The following is a 16,530-nucleotide window of genomic DNA, read 5'->3' on the forward strand; positions in this document are numbered from 1 at the left end:
GGAGCAGGTTTTCAGACAGGTGAATGAGTGGGCAGCTGGATGGACGGAGGACCTCCCCACGTCTGCCTTCTGGCCCAAACCCAGTGCCTGGCAGCACTAAGGGCGCGGAGCTGCGTTTGGCACTTGTTCCTGAGGGAATGGTGGCTCTTTCACGTTAGTGAGACGAGCTAATACCGGACATCCGAGGGTTCTCGTCCCAGCGTCAGAAGCCACCATCCTGGGCCCGCCACCTGGGCCCACTCTGCCGCCCGGCAGGGCTCCAGCCGCGGTGCCCACTCTGCTCTTCACCGTCGGATTTGTGCTCTCCACTGAGTGACCTTTAGACACGCAGTCTGGGAGGTAAAGCCCAGCAAAGCCAGCGCTCCTCTGAGAGAAGCGTTTTAATAAAGGCTCCGCAGCAGCGAGAAGCCTGCTTTAAAGGGTAAACGGATTCCTCGTGTTTGGCTTTTTCTGTTTTTTCACTCCACGGTCCTCCTTTGATCTCTGTGGATTCGTCCGACCAGACCAAAGGGCACCGCAGCTACCTGGTCCTGATTTACAATTACAGGAGGGGAAAGTGCCCCTTTTCTGAGCCCCGGCTGGTGGGCCAGGCCTGCGCTCCTGCTCCCTTCCTCCCGGCATGTGCCAGGCACAGGCAGAGCTAGCCCAGCACTGCCACCCGCGACCAGCAGCCCCCGTGGTGGCCAGGGAAGCTCGTGCCCTCCCACCCCACCCCCTCTAGCACCAGGGTGCCTGACTCGGAGAGCTGCCAAGGCAGAAGCAGAGCCGACGGCCCCGCCTGGCCTCCCCGACCTCCCTGAGCCCAGTCCTTCACCACTGGCCAGGGAACGGGGCTGAGGAGGTGGCGCCCAGGCTGCTCCACCCGCTCTGCGTGTCCAGCTACAGCAGGCCAGTGTCATGTGTCCACTCAAGAGCAAGGTGTGTGGGGTGGACTGAAGGGACACCGAGTGCCCCGTCTCTGCCAGGGGAACCAGCGCACACCAGCTGGGTGTGGCCAGGTAACAGAGCCCAAGGCAGACCACAGCATGAGGACCAGCGAGGTGCACCGTCCAGAGTGGTGCTGCTGGCCTCACCACCCTGCTGTGCACCACGGAGGGCAAGCTGCGCACGTGGCACTTCTGGTTCCTCCTCTTCCCCTCTGAGAAGCTAGGAATGTAGACATCGATGTCTGGAGTCTAGCCTCCACCCGAGGAGTCAGGGTTCCGTAGCAAGAGCAGCATCAGAGACGTCCCCACAGGGGACATGTGACCACTCATCGGAGGCTCCCAGGAACCTGCTTAGAGGCCAGCAGGGGGTGAGTGGAGCCAGCCTGGGGGTGCAGCTCTGCATCCCAGCTGCCTCACAGGGACCGCAGCCCAGGAGCCTGGGAGCCCCCTGCATGTCATCCACATGGGGTCCTGCAGGGGGCAACGGAGCTGGTCCAGACAGCCCCCACAGGACAACAAATGTCACCACTGTGACTCGTCCCACAAGGACCACCCCAGGAGGCAGGCCCAACTCAGCACGGGAGCCTGGCTGTTCCAGTGGCCTCCGCCCACCACTGGGAGGTCAGGCCACCTTCCAAGGACCACCTGTGGGCGGTGCTGGGCTGGGCGGCAGCATCAGGACCACTGGCCGGCATCACCTGCTTGTACCTTCACTTGGCAGAGCCCCTAGGAAGCAGAGAGGCCCATTCAGGCTTGCCTCTGAGATCCGGGGATCACAGAGTGGCTCTCGAATCCCCAGCCCAGGCCGTGAGTGTCCACAGCCTGAGGACAGAGGGCGGCCTGCTCCTGCTCTGCCTGCCTTCCCAAAGGGCTTCAAGGAATCAAGGAAGCCAGTGCTGGAGGAGCCCCACACTGTGCCCCTCCCCCTGGAGATGTCACCTGGCGGGTCACCAGCCCTCGGAGAGTCGGAGAGTCGGAGGCCAGTGGACAGATGGTGTGCCACAAGAGTCCTACACTCTATTTGCCCCCAGGCTTTGCTCTCCTGAGGGCATGCAGGAGATCCCACTCAGGTAACTGAACTTAGGGCCCAGCTGGGGTCCGCCTGCGAGGCTGAGCATATCACTGGAGTCTGGATGTCTTCCTCTCCCAGAGCTGGGCTCCTTTCTCCTGGGAGCTCTTTGCCAATGGGTGCGGGCCCCTGGACAGGACGCCCACCTGCTGGCCCTTGGACGGTGTGCGCTCACACAGCGTCGGAGGCAGAAATTCCACTCTCATCTGTGCCCTTGCCTCTGGGGACCGTGGGCCACGCCACCGCCGCCACCCCCGCAGGTCAGGTTAAGCCCAAGGCACACTCTGAGCCAAAGGATGAGGACGCTGGCCTGAAGCCTGGTGTGAAGCGCGGCAGCCACCTGCGCGCCCTCCACAGGGGAAACCATAACCTTCCAAAGGTCTCTTGTCCCACGAGAGCTGACGTCCAAGGCTTGGAGGAAGAGAGGCAGTGCCAGCGCTCCAGGTGGCGCGGACCTCTCGGATGCCCGGGCTTCTCTCGCACTTGTTCTGCCCTGGCTTCATCCACCCCATCGGGGGTTCTAGGGGCAGCAGGCAGGAGGGCAAGGGCAGGACTCAGTAGGGCGGCCTGGGAAGGACCTGCTCTGCCCCTTCCCGGGCAAGGCTCCCAGCCCTCATGCCTCAGTTTATCCTTCTGTCCTGGGAGCTGGCGCCAAGCTCGGGCAGCTGTAGAAAGGACTGGCAAGTGCTTAGACGTGAGCCTGCACCACGTGACACTGGTGCAGCTTGGTCTTGCGTTCTGGCCTGTGTTCTGAGCAACCGGACACAGCTCCCTATTCTGGAAGTGAGATCAGGACACTCTCCGATTTAGGGCTGCACAACTGCCCTCCAAGGAAATGGAAAGGGCGCTGATCCCGTCCACGTGGCCCTCATGACCACCCCGGCCCCACTCCTCGACACCATCACCCTGGGCTGGGTCCCACCACATGCACCACGATGGCTCCCTAGTGACAGGGGCTGGTGTGTCCTGGTGCCCGGGGCCAGGTGTGCCAGCAGCAGGAATGACCTCTCTACCCAAGCTCTGCCCCTGAGAGCCCCAGCACAGGGAGGTGCAGCCTGTGGTCCTGCACCACCAAGTGCAGAGGAGGGCAGCTCGCCCCGGCCCACCCCTGCCCAGCCCCTGTTCCTAGCTGGGCATGCCCTGCATGGCTCTCCCACTTCCCCTGCACCAGGATTCCACCCCACCCGAACCCTCTGCCTTAACTGGATACTCCTTGCTGGGCTGGCTGGAGTGACACGGGGACACAGCCCCACACCTGCCCAGGGCACACTCACACTGAGAATGTGTGGCCAGCCAAGAAGGCACCTGTCCCCTCCCCCTCCCAGTGAGGGTCTCCCTCGCAGCAGGAGTGAGGGTTCAGGGGTGAGAGGGCCAGAGGAGCGACAGGACAATGGGGTCCTCGCCTGGCCTTGGGGAGCACGTGCTGGTGCATCTGGCTCGCTCAGGCCTTGGTGCTCCTCGAGGGGAACATGGGATGTATCACACACCCCCAAGTCAGAAAATGGCTAAAATCAACCAGGTTGGGAGGAGCCCCAAGATGGAATCTGGCAGCAACAAGTGAAGTTTACTGAGGGTGTGGGGAAGAGAGCCTGGCACACAGGGAGGGGTGCTCCGGGCAGACCCGGAGGGGAGGGGGCCGTGCGTGAGGGTGTGGGGAAGACAGCCTGGCACACAGGGTGGGGTGCTCCGGGCAGACCCGGAGGGGAGGGGGCTGTGCAGATGCTGCCTTGTTAGTAAGTCTGTTTTGTACGGAGACCTGAGTTAGCAAACACGAAATTACTTTGTGTCTATTCAACAACCAAGCAAGCAAACAAACAGATTATGGGTAATCAGAACCAGCTACATAATTGCAAGACCCAGTGCAAAATGAGAATGCAGGCCCCTAAGGAGGCAGACCCCACTCAGAGCTCATCAAGGGCTCGGAGCCCAGCGGGGACAAGTCCTTCCAGGTGTGAGGCGTCCAGTGGGAGGAGCCAGAGGGTGGGAGGCAGCCCAGACCCTGGGTGGTGTGGGCAGTGCAGTGGTCACTGGTTAGGGAGGGGCCACAAGGCACAGACTGTCACTGCCCACATACTGGACCATCCCTGGGGGGCTGGTGCTCGGCCCGCAGCCTGAGCACACCCAGGGCGTGAGTTCTAATACCAGAGGCCTCAGGACTCCTGCACAGAGCCGAAGAAGTGACCATGGGCTGCAGCACCCTGCACCTCACGGGCAAGGCAGGCCCCCAGGGTTGTGCAGAAAGGACACAAAGCCAATCTGCAGGCCTGGGATGCCAGACCCAAGTCCCTGGGGGTGGGGGTGGGGGTGGGGGCCAAAGTGAATATCAACAGCAATGGGCTATGACCCACCTAATGCCCACAGGTTCACAGCAGGCAGATGAGTAAATGGGGAGAAGGGAATTCTGGTCCTCTCAGAATTTCAGGGACCAACCCAAAGGGAGGAGTGGGGACTGAGCCCAGTCCTTTGGCACAGAGCACATGAACAGCAGCTCCGCCAGAATCATCAAGGGCCACTAACGTTAGCAGGCAAAACTGATGAGAAGTGGAACATCGCTTAGTCTCACAGTCCCTCCCCAGGAAACGGAAAAGCAAGAGCAGCTACAGGGAGCAGCTGTGGACACCCCTCACGGGGCTGCGTGGCTGCACAGGCCCACACCCAAGACCTCCTGGAAGACACCCTGTGGAGCGCCCAGCCTGGATTCCGTGGGTCCCACCCCAAGGCAGGTCCAGATCTGGCCACAAGGAAGCAGCAGACAAGCCCAAGCTGAGCAGAAGAGTGCTCTCCCTGGATGCATTGGGGCCCGTCCTGTCCTCGTGGAAGCCACCAGGGACATGGGAATGCACCGTGAGGTCCTGAGTTGGAGGCTGGATGGGAGACACTTAAACAAGGCCTGCAGAGAACTGTGGCCCCACACCAGCACCCACATCCTTGTTTCGGGCACTACTCTGGCTACAGAAGACACTGACTTCCAGGGACCCTGCGGGACGTGCTGGAATTCTCTGTCACAACTGCAAATGTTTTCATAAGCCTGAAATCATTTTAAAGTGAATAGTTAAAAAAGAGTAGTAGATAGCACTAAAAAATAACAAGTTCATGGCATTTGCAGGGAAATGGATGGCATTAGAGCAGATTATGCTAAGAGGAGTTAGCCAATCCCAAAAAACAAATGCCGAATGTCTTCTCTGATATAAGGGGGTGACTCAAAATGGGGTAGGGAGGAAGAGCATGGGAAGAAAATTACCTCTAGATAGGGAAGAGGGTGGGAGGGAAAGGGAGGGAGATGGGGAATTGCATGGGTGGTGGAAGGAGATCCTCATCGTGGTACAAAATACATGTATGAAGATGTGAATTTGGTGTCAACATATCTTGTATACAGAGATATGAAAAATTGTGGTATAAAGGTGTATTAAGAAATGTAATGCAAATAATAATAAAAAATAATAATAATAATAGAGATCATGTAAAAATAAATAAATAAATAGAAAAAAAAAGAGTAGAAGAATTAACACGAGAGATCCCCTTTTGTCCTTAGAGTAGATCTGGCCAGGGGTACAGTGTACCCTCTTCCCTCAGTGTGGTCACATCCTGGCTGCTTCCCCCCAGTATGGGAGAACCTCAAAGTCGCCTTGTCTGGAAATAAGGTCTTTGTAGACACACCAGTTAGGATGAGGTCATGCTGGACGGTAGTGGGCCCCAAATCCAGGGACTGATGTCCTCATGGAGGTGCAGCAGCCCTGGGAGGAGGGAAGGCCACTGGGGTGGGAATGTGCTCTGGGCCCAGGAGGGGCAGGGCTCACGCCTACACACACAGCAGCAGGGGGCTCTTCCCAAGGCTCTCCCTTCCCGGGAGGGGGTCAGCTGGGGAGCTTGAACATTCTCATCTCCCTGCCTGCCCCATGTGCTGTTTGTCTTTGACTTGATCATTGCAAATTTGTTCATGCAAACATTCACTCTTTTTGCAAAAATGGATGTTATATTTTAGAACAATTTTATGTTCACAGCAAAATTGAGCAGAAAGTACAGCGATTACCCAGGTACTCCCTGTCCCCACCCCACAGGCCCGGCTCCCCGAATGTCAACATCCCCACCTGATGGTTTCATGTGTCACAGCTGGTGACACACATCGACACATCATAATCACCCGAAGCCTTAGTCTACATCAGGGTCTCCTCTGGGTACTGCATATTCTGCGAGTTCAGAAAACGTTTACTGACAGATTCCCACAGCCACATATGGTGGTTTTCTAAAAAGACAGAGAGGGCTGGGGTGGAGCTCAGTGTGGAGTCCTTACCCAGCATGCACAGGCGCTGGGTTCAATCCCCAGCAGCACGGAGAAAGAAGAGACCAGAGGACACACACGTGTTCCTGTGTCTCACTGTGTGACACCCTGAGCTGCTTGGGACTCACCAGCAAGAAGGCTGCCACCAGTTCTGGGCCCTGGCCCTGGAGCAGAACCATGGACACTCTTAGCCGTGGGAGACAGCCAGCAGAGCTCTGCGCTCAGCAATGGGCACAGAGTGTCAGGACTTCTGGTGGCTCCATGTGCCTGCCTTCTCCCCTGAGGGACGTCTCGGCCACTTCCACAGGTGGGCAGTTGTGAATTCCAGCTGCTTTTGCACATGCCTTGGGTTGACTGCCAACTGCCCGGGAAGAGCTCACTTGGTTGGTGGGGAGCCCTGCCCATCCCCCAGCCCGCGGCATGCTCTTGTTCTGGGTCCCGCCATGTTGGCAGTGTGTGGTCTCTGGCTGCTCGACTTTGAGTTCTGACAACAGGTGATGCAGAACATATTTGGGGTCTGCTGTCTGCCACCGTGTATCCTTTGGGGAAGTGTCTACTAGGTCTCTTGCCCACATCTGATCAGGTGACTTACTTTCTTACATTGAGTTTTTTTAATATTATTTTTTATAACTTTATTTTATTTTTATATGGTGTTGAGGATCAAACCCAGCACCTCGCACATGCCAGGCAGGTGCTCTACCACTGAGCCACAACCTCAACCCCTTACATTGAGTTTTAACAGTGCTTTATACCAGGCCTGGCAGCACATGCTCATGATCCCAGCCATGGGGAGGTTGAGGCAGGAGGATCCTGTGCTCGAGGACAGCCTAGGCAGTGCAGACTCCATCTTGGAGAGAGTTCTTTTTGTATTCTGCACAGCATTCCTTGATCTGATGTGCCCGTCCAGCCCTGGTTTGTCTTCTTGTTCTCTTGGTAATGGCTTGAGGACCAGAAATGTTCAATCTTAAAGCCTGTCTGATTGTCCCAGGAACATCTCATCTGTGCCTCTGATGTTGTACACAAAGGGTCACCTCCATGCCCAGGCATCCAGGGCTTCCTTGGTCATCTCCCAGGAGTGTCGCGGGTTCCATTGCCTGTTCGGGACTCTGGTCTGCACTACGCTTGCTCTTGAGTAAGGTGTGAGGTCTGCATCTGGTTTGTTTCTGCGCATGGACATCCAGCTGTCCAGACCCGCCCTCCCCCACCACATGCCTTTGCTCAGCGTCCCAAGTGGATTCTATTCGTGTAGGCTCATCCCAGCGCCCTACCTGCTCTGTGGGCGTGTGTGCCTGCTCCCTGCCAATGCACCTGGCCCTGGTCACGCAGCTGCAACACAGGTGCTGAGCTGGCCAAGGTGGGTCAGTGCCAGCTCCTCCCCCTGCACATGGGTCCTTGGGGTAAGCCTGACATTGAGCAGGAGCTCAGTTGCACCTTCTCGAAGGCCTGTCTGATTGTCCCAGGAACATTATCATTAAAGGGGCACCTCTTCCCCCTCTGCACACTTGGAATCTCCTGCACACATGACCACACCTATGGACTTCCTGTTCTCTTCCACTGCTCACTGGATCCACAACATGGAATTCAAATCTCTGCAATCACAGAAGGAGTCTCACAGGCCCCTACAAAGTGGCCTCAGTCTCTCTCCTGGTGCTGTGCCATTCTGCAGGAGCCAGGGCGGGGGTGGGCTGCGGATGTGCCCTCTGTGCTGAAGGAGAGTGAGCCCGGAGCTCTCATGGGACCCGTTCACACCTGAGGAGCGGCCCATCCGCTCCCAGCCCTAACCCGGAGGCTCATGGATGGAATCGACGGACCACTTATCCTCCACCGCTGATATTAGCCAGACCCAGGCTTCTCTTTGAAATCATTATTTCAGATTTGTCATGGACACAGTGTCACCAAGGCCAAAGCTTGTCTCCTTAAAAAGATCACTGACTCCCTAAAACAGAGTTTAGTTCACCTCTGCCTGGCATTTGGGTTCCACCAAAGCTTTGATCCCCCCTGGTTCTCGGGTAGAGGCCTAACCATCTGCGTGGAGTGGAGACCAGAGTCATTTCCCCCTGGGCGTGGGTCCCCAGCTCCTGGAAGTGCGTCTTCCTCTGGTTTCAAGAGAAGCTCCTGAGAGCCAACCCGGAGTTGCCTGGGGTACCCTGGTTGGCGGCTCCCCTCGAGTGGCCTGTGCCACACACCATCTCAGTGCTGGGCATGACTGTTTCTCATCTGCGACACTCAACGCCCTGCCATTTAGAACAAGCTCTCCCGACGTCCCCTTAGCCCACAGGTGGAATGCAAAGCAACATTAACAACTTGTAAAAATCATTTCAAAAATCAATCCCAGGGCCTGTCAGGGAAGGACGGTGATTACTGCTACGGTACATGTATCGACTTTGACACCAAAATGGACGGCATCTAGTGACTTTCACCCCAAAGCACCTTGCTGGAGGAGGTGATGTCACCTCCCAGACGCCAGAGGCCCTGGCAGCCACAAAATGGACAGCCTGGCGAGTGAGCCCACAGCCATGCAGGGACAAGAGCCAACAACAGGTGTTCCAAGCAAAGCCACAGCCCACGCCACTGACCCCCAACAACACTGTGGTCACAGTCCTGGGAGAGTCTGAGTGCAGGAGAGTCGTGCACGTGCTTGTGTGCATGTGTGTGTAGGTATGCCTATGAGCATGTGTGTGTGCATGTGTGCACGCATGTGTGTGTGCACATGCCTGCTTGTGTGCATGCATGTGTGTGCATGGGTGTGCCTGTGCATATGTGTGTGCGCATGTGCATACATGTACATGTGTGTGTGTGTGTGCACATGTGTGAGTGCAGGTCGGAAAAGGCCAGGCTCAGGCAGGACCTTGGAGAGGTGGGGCAGGACAGGAGGCCTGTGGATCCGCGTGTGGTCTGCATCAGCCTCCGACAGCACTCACAGGTCAACCTGGTCACCAGGACCACAGGACACCAGCATCTTCCAGTTCCCAAGGGGCCTTCCAGCAAAGGTCCTACCCTGGGGACAGGAGTGTGTTGACACAGGGTGGAACAGCAGGTGAACATGAGCCAGGGAGCAGTGGTCACCAGGCTGCCGGGACCTGCTTCTGAAGAGACCATGGCCTGCGAAGGTCTCTGCAAGGCCAGTTCCTTCCTTCTCTCTAAATCTCACTCTGCAGAGCCCAGCTTCCTGGCAGGTCCTGCCCACTGGCTTTCTGGCCCCAGCCCGCCCCTGCTCCACCCCTGCCTCCCTGCGCCGGGGCCTGACAGCAGAACAACAGACCTCCCACCTCCCGCTGCCCAGGCCCTGCCCCTCCTCACTGTGCCACGGGGCGCTGAGCAGGTGTCCACACCACTGGACGCCCCTCAGCCCCTCAGGGGACTCACAGCTGAGCCTTTCTGCAGACTCAGGCCTGGCCTGCTCTTCTCCCACTATTCCTCCCACCCTGTGGCCTGGGAACACGCACACCCACGGGGACCACGGTGCTGGCCGCTCAGTTCATGCCCTCTCCCCGGAGCTCCCACCCTCCACCCACAGTGGCTCCACCTGCACCAGCCCTCTTCCCCCAGCATCCAAATCCCCCTTCCACACGCTGGTTGTCCAGCGCTCCTGGGCCTCTGGTCCAGTTGTCCCCTCCCACACCAGCCATAGCGGGCTGCCTCCACACCATGGAAGGACGCCACAGAGAGCTCCTGCTCCTCCTGGGGCCCCAGCCCTGTCCTTCTCACTACTCTGGACTCTTGGCCAGGCCCTAGGTCCACCTTGCACCCTCTGCTGTGGTCCTACCTGGCCACCCCAGTCCTGCTGAGACTGGGTGCACCCCCTATCTGCTGGCACCCAGGACCCCAGCGTGCCCAGGACACTGAGCATGGGTGTCTTTTGACGTCACCCTGACCTGCCACCACCTGGTGGTCAGCTGTCCTGTGATGTCCTGACACTCCACACCTTCCTGTCCCCAGGGGCCTTCCACACGCCCTGGGCCCACAGTCCTCCTGCTGGGCTCTCAGGCTTGCCTACAGCTGCCCCACACACACCATCATCCTCTCCTCTCCACCAGACCCCAGCAGCGTCCCCAGCAGCCTGTTCCATCCCCGTCTTGGGTGTGCGGCCCTCCCTGCCTGTGGCACTGCCTCACTGCTGCACCTCCGCCTCCTCGGAGTCGGCCTGCAACCCCCCGCTCAGGGTGACCCTCTCCTACCAGGGCCGGCAGGAGCACGGGGCCTGGGTCAGTTCAGTGGGGGCTTCTGGGCCCTGGAGGTCGGTGATGGTCACATCTGGAAGCCTTGCCAGGGTGTGGCCGCATCACACCTCCATGCCCAGCTCCCAGAAGGGCCACTGCATTGGCGGTCATGGCCTGAGCGCCACGCAGCTCAAGTGGGGAGAGTCTGAGAGGAAGGAGGACAAACTCAGCACCCTCAGAAAGAAGGGGAGGAACTGGAGCAAAACTCGAGAACAAACTAGCAGGAAGCAGCGGCCATGGGCAAAGGGCAGGCAGCCTCCTCTCCCCCAGCCGAGGACACATCAGAGAAGCCTGAGGGCTGAGGACATGCTGTGCGTAGCTGGACCTCAGGCCCTCGGGGCACCTCCAGCTGCAGGTGTCCACAACGAAGAAGGCCTTTGCAGGCCACGGAGGACGGCAGTGACATGCAGCCCGAGGACTCTCTGGGGCACAAGAAGCTGCTGTGGAGTCTCCAGGACACTGCTGATGGGGTGCAGAGAAACACTTAAAATCTCCAGAAATGAGAGAAAGAAAATGTACACTAAGTGGAGGAAGGCAGAATAACGCTGCATGTAGAATAAGATCAACAGTTCTATCATTATACTATTATATTCCATCATAATACTATTTTATATTCTATCATAATACTATTATATTCCATCATAACACTATTACCATCATTTTGGTACTGGGGACTGAACCCAGGGGCACTACCCACTGAGCACATCCCAGCCCTTTTTACTTTTTGTTTTGAAACCGGGTCTTGCTAAGTTGCTCAGAGTCTCACTAAGGCTGGTTTTGCTGAGGCTGGTTTTGAACTCGTGGTCCCCCTGCCTCAGCCTCCCAAGGCACTGAGATTGCAGGTGTGCGCCACAGCACCTGGCTCCCTCAGTTACAATTATATCCAAGGTCTTAAAGCTAGAAACCTTACTGCAGGCGGGAGACGGGGGTGGGGATACAGAACTTGGACCTTCAGCAAAGCACTCTGTGTCCCTGCTGTTCAGGGGACAGTGGCCCAGGCACCTCCAGAGAACCCCGGGTGTGGTGTGCTTGGGAAGGATGGCTACAGGCCCTAGTGGCCCTGGGGAACAGGTGACGATGTCAGCTTCTGTGGAGGAGGAGCTACATCTGTGCCAGGTGTGGTATTTACAGGCCCCAGAGTCAAGTTTGGGGACTGTCATTCAATTACCAGGAGGAAGGTGGGGAGAGGCCCTCGCCCCCTGCTGCTCTCCAGGGACACTCTCAACGACAGGGTCATCTTGTAGTTGCTATGTAATACTCTTCTAAGGAAAGAAATTCTGGGAAATGGTATGGAAATCCAGCAGGCCCTCCTGGGCATGCATCCAAGGAAATGAGATTGTGTGGAAGAAAAGTCTGTACTCCATGCTCCCTGCCACCAAGAGACAAAGGCCACCAAGGGGCCAGCAGCAGGTGGGTGGGAAAAGAAGACATGCTGCATATGCAAATGGAATTACTATTCAGCCATAAAAAGCGAAATCCTGGGCTAGAGTTATAGCTCAGCGGTAGAGTGCTCGCCTCGCATGTGGAGGGCATTGGGTTTGATCCTCAGCACCACATTAAAAAGACAGAATAAAGATATAAAAAAATGAGATCCTGTCATTTGTGAAATCACGGATGGAACTGAATATCATAGGTTAAGTCCAATAAGCAGACACGGAAAGACAGGCCCCCTGTGACCTCATTCCTGTGGAATCCCGAGGTCAGTCTCCCAGCAATCAGGAGTAGAAGTCAGGAATAGAGGGCGGTCACCAGAGGTGGGCTGCTGCGCAGGAGGGTGACAGCAGGCAGCACACTGTGACTTCACAAAGCTGAAAGAAAGCACCGGATGTTTCCAGCACAAAGAACAGTGTTTACAGACGTGAGAGGAGTCTACCTGACTGAACCCCACCCACAGCGTACACTGGACACATCACAAGGTGTCCACAGATAGGTGCAATCTTCATTTTATTATGTGTCAGTTCATGGTGATCACTCCTCCTGTGCTGGGGCTTGAACCCGGGGCTTGTGCGTGAGCTCTATCACTGAGCTGCATCCCCAGTTCTTTGTATTTTGAGACTGAATTGCAAAGGCTGGCCTTGAAATCCTCCTGCCTCAGCCTCCAAGAATCAAGGATTACAGGTGTGTGCCACTGCACCCAGCTTTAAAATTTTTAATTAAAAAAAAAAAAAACCTGAATTTTAGAATCATACAAATTTTCCATCCACCTTTACATGGTCCTTTTTAAAATGTGAATAGGGGACTTTAGCCGGTGCTTGAGGTCAGTGGAGGCACTGCCCTGGTGCTCCCGGATGGCAGCAGCCCGAGCGTCCTGCTCTCTCAGGACAGCGGCTGGGGAAGGCTGGCCAGCTGCTGCTGCGCTCCCCGGTCCCAGGGTGTGCTGGTGCATGAGGAAGGCTGGGGCTGGCGGGGGGCTGGTCTCTCGCAGGACACTGGTCCTCCCTGCTGTTGGGCCGAGGGAGCGGGGGGGAAGGCCCAGACCCGCTGGCCCTCGCCAGCCTGGCCCGCCACTGGCACACCACGAGGAGACCACGGACAACATGCCCATGAGACAAACCCAAAGGAGCCCAAAGGCCGTCTGTATCAGAGAGAGCTGAAAGGCGCTTCCCTCAGGATACAGTCCTGCCACCTCTGGCCACAGAGGGACACTGTTGGGAAATGTCCCTGGACCTAAGAACCAGAACACTTTGTAGTGAAAGTCTGGAGAGGGGAACACCTTCATGAAGATGTAGATGGAACCTACATTCGCTGTAGGTGAGAGGGCAGGGTTCCACGCCTTAGGAGCAAGTCGGGGTAGGACCGTCACCCTCAGGAGAAGGCCACCACTCCCGGCAGGACCCACGAGGTCCAGAGGTTCCACCCAGCTCTGAGTCGGGGTCTCACCTCACATTCGGGCATGTGGAGTAGTCTCCTGTTGGTTAACTGATTGACCTCCCCGTCCCACACCCCCATCCTCGCCCTGTGACTGGACCTAGGACATTTCGGAATACTCCCCTTATCAACAGGGCATCACAGAGCTCCATGGAGCAGTGGCAGGAAGCCACGTGTGCACAAGGCTCGTGCCCATTCTGTGGCCCTGCCGACCCCATGCATCGCCAGCTCAGCCTGGTCAGCTGTTGGTGCCCTGAGCTTCTGGGCAGGTGAGGACAATGTTAACACTCCCTGCTTCTCTGTCTGCCTTCAGGGGACATGGGTCCGGCCCATCTCCTGAACTGGGTCCCCTGCCCCTGGAGGCCAAGACCGGAGACACCTGCTGGGTCCTTCTGTGTGTCCCTGTGGGACCCATTCCTGTGCTCCTGGGGCGGGGCTCAAACCCCTCCTGAGACTTAAGACCTGTGGAGGGCTCAGGTGCCCATGAGGTTCAGGTCCTGAGTCCTTGGAATGGCAAGGGGCACAGGACAGATGGCTTCCCATGTCCCCTGCCCAGCTCTCTTGCACACTTTCAGGGGGTGGCCCGTGGGCAGCTCAGCAGTGTCATAGCCACAGCCCAGACCCAGGAGTCCCGCCTGTTTCCTCATCAGCATAAAGGCATAACCATTGCCCCTAAACTGGGGGCCCTGTGGGCACTGAGTTGAACTGTGGTATGAACAGGCCTCAGGATGGGGCTACCACGTGGTGATTCGTCTTCCTAAGCCACCTAAGGCCGTTTTCTCACCAGGGTCTCTGGGGTGCCGCATGCTGGGACAGTCTGTGACTTGGGGCGTGCGTCAGGAAGGTAGGTGCTGTTGGCACCCATGCAGTGCCTGAGGAGCCCATGGCGCTCTCCCATGGCTGGGGCTCGAGAGGCAGATCCAGAGAGGTCACCATCGTGCCCCATCAAGGGGCAATCACAGCAGCAGTAGACAAGCCGGACACAGGAGGGCTTCCACAAGCACTGGATCCGCAGCAACGCAGCCTTGTAGGGAGGAGAGCAGCTATTTCCATGAGCCTGTCAAAGCTGTTTAGCTCCCCATTGCTCCAGAGAAGAGAATCTGTTATTTGTTCAAAATTAGGCTTCTTGAGGTAACTACAAAACCCCCGATACCAATTCATACTAAAGCTCTACAGGAGGCTGGCCTGGCTCTTTGTAAGACAATAACAGGGCTTGTGTGCTCCAGAGCTGAAACCCGCAATCTCCTTGGTTTTCCTCCTGGGGAGCTGGACCATCACTGGGGTGACAGCATCCATGCTGCATTCACTGCTGACCCAGTGGGGTGGGAAGTCTATCTGATGCCTGAGAGCCACCTCCCACCCCAGAGCCAACCACATCCAGCCTCCCTCTCCGCACCAGCCCCTGGTTAGGAACATGACAGCTGCTGCTGCCCTGCAGCGCTGGTGGGCTGTGGACCACCCACAGGGCCCGGCTGCAGAGGTCAGAGGTGGAGAAGCCCCGAGCTCCAGATCTGCAAAGGCATGTTTAAACACCACCAAAGGCGGGTTCACGTGCTGCTTCATGCGTAAGGCCATGGTCTTCAGAATGCACATGCCAGAAAACCCAAAGCCTGGGCGAACACACGGCAGCACCCCACACGCCCTCCCCTGGGGAGCCAGGTGTGGTCCCCGGCCTGTCAGGCCAGAGCAGGCTCCTGGCAGCCCCTTCCAACCGGTGCTGCAGACTCCCTCCCCTGCCCAAGGCCTTGGCCCAGGGACTTCACAGAGAGACCAGAGGTCTTGGAGTCTGCACTTCCCCAGGCATCCTGAGTTACCAGTGAGCCACTGTCAGGGTTCACAATGAATGAGGACAACAAGGTCCAGCTATTTCACCTGTCTTCTGGAACGTTCTGTCCATTTCATGTACTAAGCCTCCTTTGCCTAAGGCTCCTCAAGTGATGGAGTTGATAAAGCATTTAAAAAGTCAATCATTATCTATTAACATGTCCATGAGCATGAATGTCCCGCTCTCACAGGCCTGGAGATTTAGAAGCCGTGCCAGAAATGTGGCCAGCCTTGTCTCCATGGGTGGCTGGAGCTGGGCCACTGTCAGCTCACAAGGCTGAAGCCAGTGCTGGGAACAGGGACAAATAATTCCCACTGCCTGGGAGGCACAGCTACCTTGCCTTTAATTGCCCCCAGGGAGCCTGGCTGGCAGTGGGACGAGGGAGGCCAACTGAGTCTAGGACAGACTTCCAGGAATTGAGAAGCTGCCATGCAGGGGAGGAGACCCAGAGGTGAGAGGGGACTTAAGGAGCTCTGCTGGGTGACAAACAGCAGCTCCCCATGCTCTCCAAGGGACTTGTCCAGATTCACGTTTCCAGTCCCTTTTCTTTCTAATGTTGCCACATGCTGTTGCAGCGAGCAGCAGCCCAGGCTTGTGGAGGGGAGTCTCTGAACTGGTTCAAGTGCCCTTCCCCCAAGTGGACCTAAACAGGGCAGGCAGTGGTGGAAATATCAGCTCGACCCTCTGCAGCAGATCTGACTGTCTGCTCGGCTGCACAGGTCCCTCTTCTCTCCACTATCTCCATCACCAAGGCAAATATCTTCTGCCACAGGCCACCATGGATGACCCGAGGGGAACACTGACCGAGGTGGCACCAATCTGATTCCAGCTCTGAGAACAGGCCTGGAACCTAGCAGGAAAACAAGGCATCTGAAGACCAGGGAGAAATGAAACCACACCTCAGAGTTCCTGGGGCTTTGCAGCCCCAGCCCTGGCAGCTCCCCGGCCCTTGGATTAGGTCAGACCCCAACCCCACAACCTGCTATCCCCACATCCAGCTGTTGCAACCGATCATCGCATCACATGCAGACCTCAAGGCCCAAGACATCACCCACGGGTTGCCTGCAGCAGAGTCATGGCTGATGGGGGTCAGAGTTGGGGCACATCTTTACCCATAAGGGCCCCCACTTACCCCTAGGGAGCAGGCAGGATGCCTTACAGGCAAAAGGTGGCCTGCAGACATTAGCATGGCCACCTTGCTTGTGAGCCTGCTCAGGATGGATGTACATGGGTACTAAGAGTCTGCAGTTTTTTAACAGGTCTGCTGAGCAGTGAGGCTGATTAAGGGAAGGACGGGGACCCAAAGTTCAGCTAGACACCATGACAACACTGATGCAAACATC

This window comes from Marmota flaviventris, chromosome 5 (assembly GCF_047511675.1).
Source record: "Marmota flaviventris isolate mMarFla1 chromosome 5, mMarFla1.hap1, whole genome shotgun sequence".
NCBI lineage: Eukaryota > Metazoa > Chordata > Mammalia > Rodentia > Sciuridae > Marmota > Marmota flaviventris.